At 34.7% G+C, this 15,198-nt stretch overlaps 1 long non-coding RNA gene across 1 annotated transcript in view; it reads right to left on the bottom strand.

The window, feature by feature from the left end:
* Nucleotides 1-294: 294 nt before the first annotated feature.
* Nucleotides 295-15,198, bottom strand: part of LOC140621476 (uncharacterized) — a 160,800-nt gene continuing 145,896 nt past the window's right edge. Inside the window, exon 3 of the long non-coding RNA XR_012021191.1 lies at nt 295-509. This is a non-coding gene — a long non-coding RNA (uncharacterized lncRNA). The remainder of the gene's footprint in view (nt 510-15,198) is intronic.

Below are 15,198 nucleotides of genomic sequence, written 5' to 3'. Positions count from 1 at the left end.
TGTTTTTAAAAAATTCTAGAGCACTATAAAAAGAGAATATGAAAGCAAAAAATAAAAATAGAATAATATAAAGAAAAGGGGAAGGAAATTAAAACAGGTTGGAGAAAAAATAAGGTGTGGGTGTGGTATGTGTAAGAGTAATTTCTAAGAATCTAAAATTACATGATTCAGTGTAATATATGGGTGATTGGAAATGTCACATATTTTGCATTAACCAGAAAAATTTCAATATGGATATGAATCAGTTTTTCTTTCTTTTGTTTTTGTAAAGATTTTATTTATTTATTTGACAGAGTGAAAGAAAGCACAAGCAGGAGGAGGGGCAGGCAGAAGGAGAGGGAAAAGCAGGCTCCCCACTGAGCAGAGAGCCAGGTGCTGGGCTCCTGGCTCCATCCCAGGGCCCTGAGATCATGACCTGAGGCAAAGGCTGATGCTTAATTGACTGAGCCACCCAGGTGCCTGTGAATCAGTTTTCCTTTCTTCCTTTTCCTCCCAGTAGATGCATCTATCTGTAGAGTTTATATTGGAAGAGAAAGAAAAAAAAGAGAAAAACTTATCCACATTCTAATACTCTTTGTTTCTAAGTATTCTAATGATGTCTCTTATAATTAAGAAAAAAAATCAAGAGATATTCTAACCATTTCATAGCTCAGTTATAGAAATTAGTTTTCTTCCTAAATAACTAGACAGGACACATTCAAGAAAAGCATAATGTGTCAAATCTCTTCATGACAACCTCAGGTTAACTGCATGTTTTGAGCTTTTTGGAAACTTGTCAAAATAAATATATTGCTACGTATCACATTATCACTTGGAAAAATCAACCTTTAAAGAGTTGCCTCTTTCAAGTGAATTTTCAGATAAAAACAAGTGATTAAAGTAGAAAGGGATAGGAGAGGGAAATGTTGAACCTGTTTGTACTCTATTTCTTCAAATTTCTTTCATTCAGTATATTTACTTGAGTGTTTATTAGTTATTAACACTTTTTATTCTATATTTTGTTTGGCTATATTCAATTCTAAAGTGGATTTTACTTCACTAACTTCAAATATTTGAAGTAGGATGTGCTACATGGGTTTAAGAGGATTTAAAAGGATTTAAGTTTGATAGCTGGATAAAGTACTTATTAACTTACCAAATACAGCTCACCCAGTATACAATGAAAACAGTATACAATAAAATATTTCAATCAATGAAAGTGACTTACATTAGAAGCAGTTGGAGAAAGAGCACACATGGGATTATTGTATAAAAATTATATTATCAAAAAAAAATTATATTATCAAATCAAACATTTTTCCTATGGAATATCTGTTGAGACACAGGGATACTTTTGCTATGTTTCCACATAGCAAAATTATTTTTCCCATGGGAATTTTAAGCAGATTTTAACTGGAACAAAGAAGAAAGGTAGCAGAAACTTCCAGAAACTTGGAACAAATAAGAGTACCTTTTGTTTGCAAAATGAGTTCACACTCATGTTCTCAACAGTACTATGATATAGGCAATAAGAAAGTTAAATCAGAGATGTTAATTAGGGGGAGCAGCATGGGGTAACTCAGTGGTTTTTAAATTGTATTCTAGGTCAGTGCTTCTCAAGTATATTATGCACATATACCACCTGGGGATCTCCTCACATGGTAGATTCTATTCAGGTAGCCTGGTGTGGGGCATGAGATCCTGCACTGCTGCTGTGCTCCCAGGTGATGACCACTTTGAGGAGGGGCTTGGAAGTTCTAGGACTGACTTGTTACTGCTCTGAGGGTGGGAAGGAAGAAGTCCAGTGGAAGTCCTTTAGGCCCTGGCATCACTCTGATCATATATTGAAGTTGCACGTTGGATTTTATTTGAAGAACATTTTTGTTGCTAATTTTTTTCCTTGCCCATTGGTTTCAAAGTACTGAGAAAAAAAACCCTAAGTTTCCATCATAATTCCAGCAGTATGTATCTTTAGTCTTACAGGATGTGTTTAGTCTTCTGTAAAGTAAATGAAATCAAAGACATGAATCTCCAGGATAACTGTCAATCCTGTAGATTTGATATTGTTTTTACTGATATTGTTTTAACTGCTGGTAAGTGGTAGAATCAGAGGTTGGACCCAGATCTTCCAGGTTCAGCATTCTTCTCAACATACAACATGTTTATTCAAATATTTCTAGAGGTCGGAAAACAAATATGGCCTTTTTTGTTCATGGTGAGTAATGGATGAATCATTGGCTTTGCCAGAGGTTTCCATTAAAAAAATTAGAGAGCAGTAGCACATGTTAGAAATGAGAGTATGATGAGAGAGGAGAAAGAGCTCCTTGCTCTTTCTTTATAGGTGCTTCTTGAGTATCCTGGAAAATTCAGGGCCAGTGAATCATAGAATTTTGAACTAAAAGGGATTTGGAAGATTTTCTAATTTGAACATATTGTTGTAGTCATAGAAGTTAAGTAACTTGTCCCAGGGTCACTCAGATAGTTGTAAAGTTTGGACGAGGCTTCGGATCTTCCAATTGGTACATGAATATTTCTGCTTTTTTTTTTTTTTTTTTTTTAGTCTGATAACAAACATCTTACCAGTACTGGTAATGTGAAGCCATTGTGAAAGGTTTCATACATTTGTTTCTTCCATCACCCCTTCCCAGCTCCAACTCTCTGCTAGTCCTATATTTGATGAAGATGGTATAAATAGAAGCAAATTAGCAGAGAGTGTCACCAACAGAAGCCAAAGAATACACATTGGGGAACTGAACATTGACCAGATTACAGAAGTTCTATTTCTTCTTCACACCAGAAGTGTGGTAGAAATCACCATCATCATGTGTGCTTTGGATTTTCTTGGGGTTAGTGTATTCTGATGCTAGAACCCCTCACAAGGATACTGAGTAGGGGGTAGAATTTTATTTAAGGTAATGTGAAGCCATAATTAAAATAAGATGGCATTGAAGGAGCCTTCATGAATGCAATCAATTTTTTTCCATCATCAAGATAAAAAGCTCTGCACAGCAAAGGAAACAATCAACAAAACTAAAAGACAACCTACAGAATGGGAGAAGATATTTGCAAACAACATATCAGATAAAAGGTTAGTATCCAGAGCTAGAAAGAACTTATCAAACTCGACACCCAAGAAGCAAACAATCCAGTCATGAAATGGGCAGAAGACATGAACAGACATTTCTCCAAAGAAGACTTACACATGTCCAACAAGCACACACACAAAAAATGCTCCACATTGCTTGCCATCAGGGAAATACAAATCAAAACTATAATGAGATACCACCTCACATCAGTGAGAATGCCTAAAATTAAGGCAAAGATGTGGAGAAAGGGAAACCTCTTGCATTGTTGGTGGGAATGAAAATTGGTACAGACACTCTGGAAAACAGTGTGGAGGGTCCACAAGAAGTTAGAAATAGAGCTACCCTACGGCCCAGCAACTGCACTACTGAGGATTTACACCAAAGATACAGATATAGTGAAATGCTGGGACACCTGCACCCCAACGTTCATAGCAGCAATGTCCACAATAGCCAAACTGCAGAAAGAGCCATAATGTCCTTCAGCAGATGAATGGATAAAGAAGATAGGGGATCCCTGGGTGGCTCAGCAGTTTAGCGCCTGCCTTCAGCCCAGGGCATGATCCTGGAGTCCCGGGATCAAGTCCCACATCAGGCTCCCTGAGTGGAGCCTGCTTCTCCCTCTGCCTGTGTCTCTGCCTCTCTCTCTCTCTCTCTGTGTGTTTCTCATGAATAAATAATTAAATCTTTATATATATATATATATATATATATATATATATATGTATATGTATATCTTTGCTTTGATGTGGATGGAGCTGGAGCTTTGATGTGATGTGCTTTATTATGCTGAGTGAAATAAGTCGGAAAAAGACAATCATCATATGGTTTCACTCATATATGGAATATAAGAAATAGTGAAAAGAAAAAAAAAGAAATAGTGAAAAGAACTATAAGGGAAAGGAAGGAAACTGAGTGGGGAAAAATTAGAGAGGAAGACAAACCATGAGACACTTCTAATTCTGGGAAACAAACAAAAGGTTGCAGAGGAGAGGAGGGTGGGGGGATGGGGTAACTGGGTGATGGGCACTAAGGAGGGCACTTGATGGAATGAGCACTGGGTGTTATACTATATGTTGGCAAATTGGATTTAAATAAAATATTTTTAAAATTTTTTTCCAAATCCAGTAACAAAAATAATTATTAATAATACTATTTTAGCAAAGTATTGAGTACTTATTGAGAACATAGTACATGGTAGTCAGTCCTGTTTTATACATATTAAATCTTTTATTTCTCAAGTGCATGGAATTTCAGATCTGTGTGTTGGTAGAATGATAGTGAAAGGAGATGAAAAAGCCCACAAATAAGCTTATACCAGATTGATTTTTTATTGAATTTGTAGTTGTTTGACTTAATACTTCATACCATCTGGTTCCTTGGGCATCCTATGGACACAACTTGGCCAGGTCATTTTAGATCTCTCACTTTTTATTTGATCTTTTAATGCAGAGCCTGCAAATGATTCTGAGGCCTACTTTTTCTCCTTCAGACACATAGGACTTTTTAAAATATGTCAATATTTTCTGTTTGTGCTCTTTTTTTCCAACTCACTTCAAGAACAATGAGTATAAAGTAGGAAATCTTATTTTTGGCTTCCTAATTCTCAATTCAGTACTTTTGACATTAATGGTTGAAATGGTCCCGATTTTGTTATTGTCATTCCATTTTTTAAGTTTTTTTAAAAATTTTAATTCTAGTATAGTTAACATAGAGCATTATATTAGTTTCAGGTTTACAGAAATAATGTACAATTAATAGTGACTCACCAATTCTGTACATTACTCAGTATGAAGACTTCACAGATAGTTAAAAATAGAGGCACCTGGATGGCTCAGGCCATTAAGTCTGGACTTGTTGTTTCAGCTCAGCTCATGGTCTCAGGGTCATGGGATTAAACCCTGCATCTGGCTCCATGCTCAGCATAGAGTCTGTTTGTCCTTCTCCCTCTGTTCCTCCCCTTCTCTCATTCTCTCTCTCAAATAAATAAAATCTTTAAATAAGAAGTTAAAAATAGAACTGCTTTATGATCCATTAATCATGCTACTGGGTATTTACCCTCCAACATACAAAATCATTAATTCAAAGGGATGCATGCACCCCTATGTTTATTGCAACATTATTTACAATAGACAAATTATGAAAGCAGCTTTTGTGTCCATTGACAGATGAATAGATAAAGAAGATATGATATATATTGTCATTTAATTTTAATTTTTTTATAGGAGCATCAAATGTTACTTCAAGGTATCAAAATAATTGCCTTTTCAGATATACTCTTAAAAGATCCACCCTCCCTTTTTTTAAATTTGAGTATAGTTGACCCACAATATTACATTAGGTTCAGGTGTACAAATGAGTGATATGACAAGTTTACACATTATGCTATGTTCACTACAAGTATTGCTCCCATCTGTTCCAATACATCACTGTTATGATATTATTGACTCTATTTCTTATACTCTGCTTTTTATTTCCATAACTTACTCATTCCATAACTGGAGGCCTATATCTCCCTCTCCCCTTCACCTATTTTGCCAAACTCCCCCTCTTTGGGAACCATCGATTTGTTCTCTGTATTTATAGCTCTGATTCTGCTTTGTGTTGGATTGTTTATTTTTTAAAGATTCCATTTATAAGTGGAATCATACGATATATGTCTTTCTCAGTCCGACTTATTACACTTTGCATAATACCCTTTAGGTCTATCTATGTTGTCTCACATGGTATGATTTCATCCTTTTTAATGGTTGTGTAATATTCCATCGTGTGTGTGTGTATGCCACATTTTCTTTATCCATTCATCTACTGGACACTCAGGTTACTTTCTTGTTTGGGCTATTATAAATAATGCTGCAATAAACATAGGGGTACATATATCTTTTTGAGATAGTGTTTTTGTTTTCCTTGGGTAAATATGCAACAGGATGCAGTTATTGGGTCATATGGTAGTTCTATTTTTAATTTTTTGAGGACCCTCCATACTGTTTTCTACAGTGACTGTACCAGTTTGCATTCCCTGCAACAGTGCACAAGGATTTCCTTTTCCCACATTCTCACCAACACTTGCTGTTTCTCGTGTTTTTAATTTTAATCGTGCTGACAGGTATGAGGTGATATCTCATTGTGGTTTTGATTTGCATTTCTAGGATAATGAGTGATGTTGAACATCTTTTCATGTGTCTATTGGCCATATGTATGCCTTCTTTGGAAAAATGTCTGTTCAGGTCCTCCACCCATTTTGTAATTGGATTGTTTTGCTTTGTTTTGCTATTAAGTTGTATGAGTTCTTTATATATTTTGAATCTTAACCCTTTATCAGATGCATAATTTGAAAATATCTTCTCCCATTTAGTAGGTCTTTCTTCTTTCTTTCTTTCTTTCTTTCTTTCTTTCTTTCTTTCTTTCTTTCTTTTCTTTCTTTCTTTTTTCTCTTTCTTTCTTCTTTCTTTCTTTCTTTCTTCTCTTTCTTTCTTTCTTTCTTTCTTTCTTCTTTCTCTCTCTCTTTCTTCTTTTCTTTTCTTTTCTTTTCTTTTCTTTTCTTTTCTTTTCTTTTTTTTCTTTTCTTTTCTTTTCTTTCTCTTCTTTTTTGTAAATAGGCTCCATGCCCAATGTAGTTCAAACTCACAACCCTGAGATCAAGAGCATATGCTCTACCACCTGAGCCAGCCAGGCACCCTCTGTAGGTTGTCCTTTTGTTTTCTTGATCGTTTCTTTTGTTGTGCAAAAGCTTTTTATTTTGGTATAGTCCCGATAGTTTATTTTTGCTTTTGTTTCCTTTGCCTTAGAAGACATATCTAGAAAAAATGTTGCCATGGTCAATGTCAAAGAAATTACTGCTTGTGTTATCCTCTAGGATTTTTAAGGTTACACATCTCACATTTAGGTCTTTAATCCACTTTGAGTGTATTTTTGTGTATGGTGTTAGAAAGTAATCCAGTTTCATTATTTTACATTTAGCTGTCCAGTTTTCCCAGCACCACTGACTGAAAAGACTATCTTTTCCTTATTGTATATTCTTGCCTCCTTTGTCATTGATTGACTATATAAATGTGGGTTTTTTTCTGGTGTCTCTACTCTGTTCTTAATAAATAGAATTAAATTATCTTTCTAATCCATTATTGATCTATCAGCTACAAATGTTAAACCCAAAATATCTACTGTTTATGTCTTCTGGAGGAAAAAGTTCCATGAAGTTGATGAGCGTTGTGTAAAGTACATTACTAACCTGTCAATATGTCTATGTGCTCTCTATGTTTAGTATCCTGGAAGTTAGAGAATGCCAGTCTTCCTTCCATCAAAGTCATTCTATGTAGAGATTACTTGTGCCAGTGACTAAGGATTCAGTACTGAATACAACAGATGATCTTACCCTCATGGAGATGACATTTGAGCAGGAGGATAAACATTATGATTGAATGGACATAGATCACATTCTTAGTCCTCTCACTACTTTATCTTCCTCTTGATAATAAGATAATTTATCTTCTTCATGAAAAATTTCCCAGAGACCCCAGAAATATTATTAGTAAGATTCATTTGGAATATATACATTTGTAATTTTGTATTGTCATCTACTTTTTTAGGTGTGAATGCCTTTTCTTCTTAGCTAGACGTGATACTGTTTCTACTCACTAAACCTCTGACATCAAATGTGTGGATTTTTTCTTCTATTTGGCGATCAATTCTCCAATTTTCTGTATGTTACCTGAATATTCTACAATTCAACCCAATTCTGTCATTGACTACTCAGATTTGGCACTTACCTCACAGGTTAAAGGTTAAGTCCCCCAAGACTATTCCATTTCAAATGCCAGTGGCAAGTCTCAGATTTCCATCTGTACTTCTGAGCATCTAGTTAAAAATTCAACCCTTTCACAGTTTGATAATTTGCTAGAAGAGCTCACAAAATGCAGGGGAAAATACTATTATTAGTTTATTATAAGATAGAACTCAGTAACAGCCAAATGGGAGAGATGGCAAAGTATAGGAGAAAAGGCACAAAACCTCCATGCCCTCTCCATGTATGTCACCCTCCTAGCACTTTTATGTGTTCAACCAACCTGGAAGTTCTTGAACCCCATTGTTTACAGGTTTTTAGAGGTTCTGTTATGTAGGTTTGGTTGACTAAATCAGTCTTCAAAGGCGATGAACCAAATCTCCACGTCCAAGGGTGGGGCTGAAAGCTTCAACTCTCTAATCACATGGTTGGAATCTCTGGCAACCAGTCCCTATCCTAAAGCTGTGTAAGGGCTCCAAGAGGAGCACCTGGGTGCCTTTGGCTCAGGTTATGATCCTGGAATCCTGGATCAAGTCCCACATCGGGTTCCCCACAGGGAGCCTACTTCTTCCTCTGCCTATGTCTCTGCCTCTCTCTCTCTCTGTCTCTCTCTCTCCTGAATAGATAAATAAAATCTTTTTTTTTTTTTTTTAAAAAGGCATACCAAGAGTCACCTTCTTAGCATTAACTCTGGTTTGCTTGAAAGATTTTTATGATTTACAAAAGATACTCCTAATATCCCTATCACTAAGGAAATTACAAAGGTTTTAGAAAATCTGTATCAGGAACTGTGGACAAAGATCAAATATAAATATTTCTTATCACACTAGATTTTTATCTGTGTATTTGAAATCCTCTGTGTTTTCCTCTCTGATTATGGCCCACTTTCTTCTTTGCTTCCTCAGGGAGCCACTCGTGTTTACCTTCCCATGCACCTGCAACACATTAACTACATATATCCTTAAGCAACATGTAATCATACTCTCCTGTACGTTTTAAGAGCTTATATAACTAACCTCATAACTAACCTCATCAATGTGTTCTTTGTTAACTTGCCTTTTTTCCTTTAACATTTATGTTCATGAAAATCCTCCACATTGATAAGTGTAGCTGTATTTTATTCCTTTTCTCTGTTTTATAGTATTTTATTGTTTGAACATACCACAATTTATTCATTCCTTTATTTGTGGCTATTTTGTGTTTTTTTTTTTTCTACTTTTCTACTTTTCTAAGTCTTTATACCCCATATTTATTATGGATGAAAAGTAAACAGTAAATACCCTATATGATTTTTATTCCAAAGTATAAGTTTTTATTATATCAACTTCTTATATGGAAACCAGTTCATTTCATTAAGTTAACTGTGTTTTTCAGTTTCAATATATCTTTCACAATGAGGTGTTATAATCCCAAACTCAGCAACTATCCCCTGTATTTTCCAATAGTCAAATTCCAAGCTGAGATCACAAACAGAAAGGATGAGAGCTAGTGTTGAGGTAACTTTTTCAGAGCATTATAGTAAATTAAAAAATAATTTGATTAGGAATTTAATGACAGTACCTAACTTGGGGTGAAACATGATTACTGAATGCGCTTTCTCAGCACACAAACGCTATTTTTTTAATCTGTCTACATTACCTCCTAGGTAGGATTTAACTCATATTTTTATTTGAGTTATTTACAAATGAATCAACTTTCATGGCTTGTTTTCTATAAGGAGAACTTCCAGAACTGCTTTAAATACAGCAATTGACTTGTGGTGTGATTACTCAGTGCTCCAGAAGACAGGCTCCCCATGGATATTGAAGGGCAAAGAAGACTGTTGCTGTATATGGGTATGTGTGTTTTGCTTTTCTGGCATTGCTTGATTTAACCTACTGGGCAATCTACCCAATTGGCTTAGATCTGTTAGAGTCTCAATATTGAGTACAGACTGTATGGAAAATACAAAAATGCCAATAAAAAAAGCTTCATCAATGACTAGTTTCCTCCCTTGCGTATATTTTTAAGTTGTGCTGCAAATCAAATAGACAAATGTAGAAATTCAAATGCTTGTGTGATTTTTGTTGTTTGGCATTTATCTCAGTAAATGAGGAGATGATGTCATATCACAAGAGAGGTGTGATGATAAGTGTGAGGACAAGTCATCCCTTAACAAGGGAAGATTAATGTGCTGTTCTAAAATGGAACTATTATATGTGCTGTTTACTCAAAAGGAGTATGAAAAGTGAACAAATGGAGCTGTCAGACAAAGTGCTGATGACATACAAAGTATTGAAATAAACAGCTGATGATGCATGAAGCATTGAAAAACACATTGATACCCCTGTTGGCTCCATTGCTCATTTATTTCCATGTGATTGTCCTCTTCTGAATGTGTTATAGCTTTTGTTCTGTTAATAGTCTTCCAAATTGGGTCTTCAGAGTGACAAGGAGTCAAGGACTTGGGCAATTTTCCATTGACTAGAAATTATTAGCGATAAGAAATTAAAAGGATTCAAAAAAGAAATCAATTTTCATGGTTTACAAGGAACTGTTTTTGACTGAAAGTTAATTAAATCAGTGATCATGATTATGGAAGTGACTGGCTAGCTACTCAGAAATCTGTTTCTTTTTCTATACACACTTGATGAACACATTGTTTAGCATTCTTTGCAGTTGAGTTAGGGCCATGTGCCTAGTTTAAATAAAAATAATGTGAATGTAAGTGTTGAAAGTCAACTTTAGACTTAGTGCCTAAAACCTCCTATGAGAACCTTCATTTGCTTGCTCTGTGTGTCTGAAAGTGAAAAACTCCCAAATGGTAAAAAACACATAATGGAGGGAACTCAGATCTGTGAGTCAACACTTGAAGAGATAGCCATGAAAGCTGCCCAAAGCATCAGAATTTTCTATGCCCGAGAAATAAGATTTTATATTGTTAACACTGACATATGGATGTTTGTTCAAGCAGCTAGCATTTCCACCATAATATAGTAAATAAACAAGTTTCATTCAAATTAATATTTTTGTTTTAGACTATTTATATGAGCTACTAGTTTTTAGATATCTTTAGGTAATATAACTTTAATTGGATCTTCTTACAACTGAATGGAAATGATGCATTTTCAGAGGAACAGACAATGGATTTCACTTACAGAAAGGAGACTTTATCACTCACTTGAGATTTGATTTCTGTTTCTCAGAAATCTTATAATTTCTTGTGATGCCTGGGTGGCTCAGCAGTTAAGCATCTGCCTTCGGCTCAGGGTGTGATCCTGGAGTCGTGGGATCGAGTCCCACATCGGGCTCCCTGCATGGAGCCTGCTTCTCCCTCTGCCTGTGTCTCTGCCTCTCTCTGTGTCTCTCATGAATAAATAAATAAAATCTTTAAAAATAAATAAATAAATTTAAATTTTAAAAAAGTCTCTTAAAGGAGCTTTATTCTGATTAAATTATTAGCATACTAAAAATTGAGCATTGCTAAAATTCTTAGGAAAATAATACATTTTAAACTTCTAGTACTTTACGCATATATGACTTTAAAAATTCTATAGAAACTAACTTAAAATACTTTAAGAATTCAAGTTTACATAATAAAGGTGAATCTTTTCTAAATGAGACTAGATCAATAATTTTGGCTTAATAAATAGAGGTATGCCTTCTTTGATTTATCAGTGTTAAGTAAAGTAAAACATAAGCATGTATTTTATTCTATTTAGGTTTGTATTTTCTATGCTTTTCCTTTTACTGATCACAAAATCCATATTACTATTACATAAGGTTTAAGATTATGAAAAAAGTAAATTTGCATTCACTTAATTTTTCTGACAATTTATTTTGACAGTAATTATGTTTTATAATATGACACTTGAAGACATTTTTTAATATCTGTAGCTAACTTAAATTTTGGATTGATACCAAATTGAGAGCATAATCATTGAAGGCCTAGAAAATGTCTAAGTAACATAGTTATTGGTTACTAAGCATATTTTAAGTTATATACTTTATTCTCATTTGTATATGTTATGGAGAAGCTGTATTTTTGGTGCCTGTTAATGGTTGTGTTCATTTTTGCCATTTTAAGAAAGTATCTAAGATAATTGTGTGATGTTAGAAAGTTGTATGTCCATGTGCTTTACTCATCTGCTAAAATGCTTACATATGACAGAGTTATTAATGAGCCAACCTCCATCCCAATTTTCTCTGTGATTATTTGTTAAACAGTTTAATTAATATGAGTGATTGAAACTACACTGGGAGCAATGATAACAGAGAAATGTAACTATGCATACTTTATAGAAAGAGTGTTTTTGTTTTAAAGTAACAGTTTTCAGGCTTTTTTTTCTTTTTTCTGTTTCCTGAACCCATTTCACTGAGACTCACTGAAGATCCCAGGAGCTTTAGCTTATGTGAGTTATAAATATCAATATTTACCATGTTAGCAATTAAAACAGAAATTTTAAAAATATATTTTTAAAGATTTTATTTATTTATTCATGAGAGACACAGAGAGAGGCAGAGACACAGGCAGAGGGAGAAGCAGGCTTCATGCAGGGAGCCTGGTGTGGGACTCAATTCCACGACTCCAGGATCACACCCTGAGCCGAAGGCAGATGCTTAACCACTGAGCAACACAGACATCCCAAAACAGAAATTTTAAAAATATTTATTTATCTATTTTAAGATCACAAAGATGAATGCATAATATAAAAACATAAATACTATCTACTATGAAATAAGTTATTACCTCACAAACTTTCTGAGATCTGTCCAAGGTAAAACATTAGTTTACTTCACAATATGAAAAAACATAAAGAAGACTGAAATTTGTAAAGTGGTTTTTTTTTGGTCTTGGCTTAGGATATATAATACTTGCATCTGAATAGCTATGAACTATGTTACAGTTTTAGCAAATCTTACTCAGTGAGTTTGCTTCCTTGGCTTAGTGATTGTCTTCACCTACGATATGAAAGGTATTCTTTACCTCTGTGTAGTCCATATAAATCAGCAGAGATTCTGTATTTTATTAAAATAGTTTTCTGTTCTTTTCATTGACTTATTTCTCTATTATGTAAAATGAAAAAGAGGAGGAACAAAGGCTCCTCACTTGTGAAAGAGCTAAGGTTTCTACATGCATCTGACTTTCCATGTTTATTTTTAAATGTTTTGTTGTCACAGTACTTAAATAGGTAACTAAGTGAGTGCCCCAGATTTCCTCTTAACTATTTTGATTTTTGCCTCACAAATTCAGATCTTAAATGTAGAAAAAAATACAATAAAAATTTCAGCATATCTTTTACTCCCAAACTATCTTTGGGATTTCCCAGAGATTTGTTCTTTTGCTGATAAAAGATGCTAGAACTAATTAGTTCTTTTTGCTACCCTGTTATAAGAGTTGTGTGGGAAAAGCTGTCAAATTAGAAGAGACATTCAGTCTTCCCGAGGTTAAGTTTACAAAGGTAAAATGTTAATATAAATATTTCAGAAATTATAATGCTTTCTTTGAAGTCTCTAGGAATTTGTCAGTGTTTTGGTTTCCAAAATATATGAAGCACTGATCAAATTTCTTATGAAATAGTCTATCAGATTTTTTTAAACTCAAAAAACATTTTTTTTCATTTAAAAAGGTATCTAGAACACATAAAACAAGGCAACGTTTATTCTAGTCTATCAGATTTTCTATAATTATCAGAGTCCTAGGCTGCTTTATGTATAATGTGAAGCAACAACACTATTACAGCATTATTTGTCACATTGCAGTTTTTACTTAAAATGTTTACTTTACCACAGCCTTACTTCTTTTCATTTGAATATGTTGAAAAAGACTGTTGTCCAAGGGTTTCTCATGCCGTGTGTGCCTTTCTGGGAATGCAAAGATTTCATGGCCCTGAGTGCTCTTTCACTTCCACCAATTCTCAGGGCCATGTTCTCATGATTAACTTTGAGGGATGAAGTAATGTTTCTTTCTGAGACAAAAATTAGGACTTGCTTACTGCTTTCTATAGACGCAATGGATTTTCCGAAACTCAGTGTTCCTCAGACTGTAACGTAAGCTCTCTATGTGCACAGAATCCATCTGGGCTCTCTCTGTCACCCCAGTGGGATCTGTGGACTAGGGAAACTAAGGCAATTTTGAGTTTATGTGCTTGCTGTGATATGAGTAGTAAAGTCCTTTGCTTTTGACCAAGGAATCTTGTGTCTTCTGCCAGCATCCACAAGACAGTAGCAGGATATCTCAGTAGCTTATAAGTAGAGCAAAATCAAATCCCACACTCAATAAAAGCTAGCATCATCTAGGCCAGTGATCCTCAATTGAAGATGAACATCACACTTAGCAAAGACATTTTACACATATTTAGGCCCTACTCCAGACTTACTGAATCTCCTTACTTGACATTCTTGCTATATTCTCTGTATATTATACGTATATTATCTCTTGGATATGTTGTATGCTATATCACTGTTATATTTGTATAAACTAGGTATAACATTTAATGACATATTTGAAAACTCAGTTGTTATTTTTAAGGACTTATTTTTTGAAATGGCTTTATCATGTTTGTTTTTCATGTCACAGAAATAGTCATAGTGCTGTCAGTTGCATTATTCATATTAGAAACCTCATCACATTTTCACACTTGAAAATTGTGAGTAATAAATTAACCCAAGTCATTAATTCTCTGTCATCTACAGATCTTGCATGGAGGCTCAGCTGTAAATGATAGGGAAGAGTTTTGTGTCTTCAATAAAGGAGAGTTTCAGAGCCTCAAGGAAAAAGACTGTACTTCAAACTATTGCTATCAGAGCTGATCTTATATCGCTTAGAGCAACGTTCAGTAAACTATGGCCTGCTGGCCAAAAGTATCCATTTTCTGTTTCTATAAATAAAATTTTATTGAAATTCAGTCATACACAGTTATTTATGTTTTGTCTCTCGCTGATTTTTTGCTACCATGATGGAATTGAATACTTATAATAGAGAACACCTGGCTTGAAAAACCTTAAAACATTTACTATCTGAGATTTTACAGAAAAAGTTTGTTCTCAGACTATACCAGTGGATGGGGCTGGCTGGATTTTCATGACTGCTTTTTGTTGAAAGTAGTTGGCTTAATGAAACTAGTGATGTGGGATCCCTGGGTGGCGCAGCGGTTTGGCGCCTGCCTTTGGCCCAGGGCGCGATCCTGGAGACCCGGGATCGAATCCCACATCGGGCTCCCTGCATGGAGCCCGCTTCTCTCTCTGCCTGTGTCTCTGCCTCTCTCTCTCTCTCTCTGTGACTATCATGAATAAATAAATAAAAAATCTTTAAAAAAAAAAAAAAGAAAAGAAACTAGTGATGTAAGATCAAGCAGATCAAAAATTAATTAAATA

This window comes from Canis lupus, chromosome 30, assembly GCF_048164855.1.
Source record: "Canis lupus baileyi chromosome 30, mCanLup2.hap1, whole genome shotgun sequence".
Lineage (NCBI taxonomy): Eukaryota > Metazoa > Chordata > Mammalia > Carnivora > Canidae > Canis > Canis lupus.
Note: the sequence above shows the minus strand (reverse complement) of the source record. Positions and strands in the feature narration are given on the sequence as shown.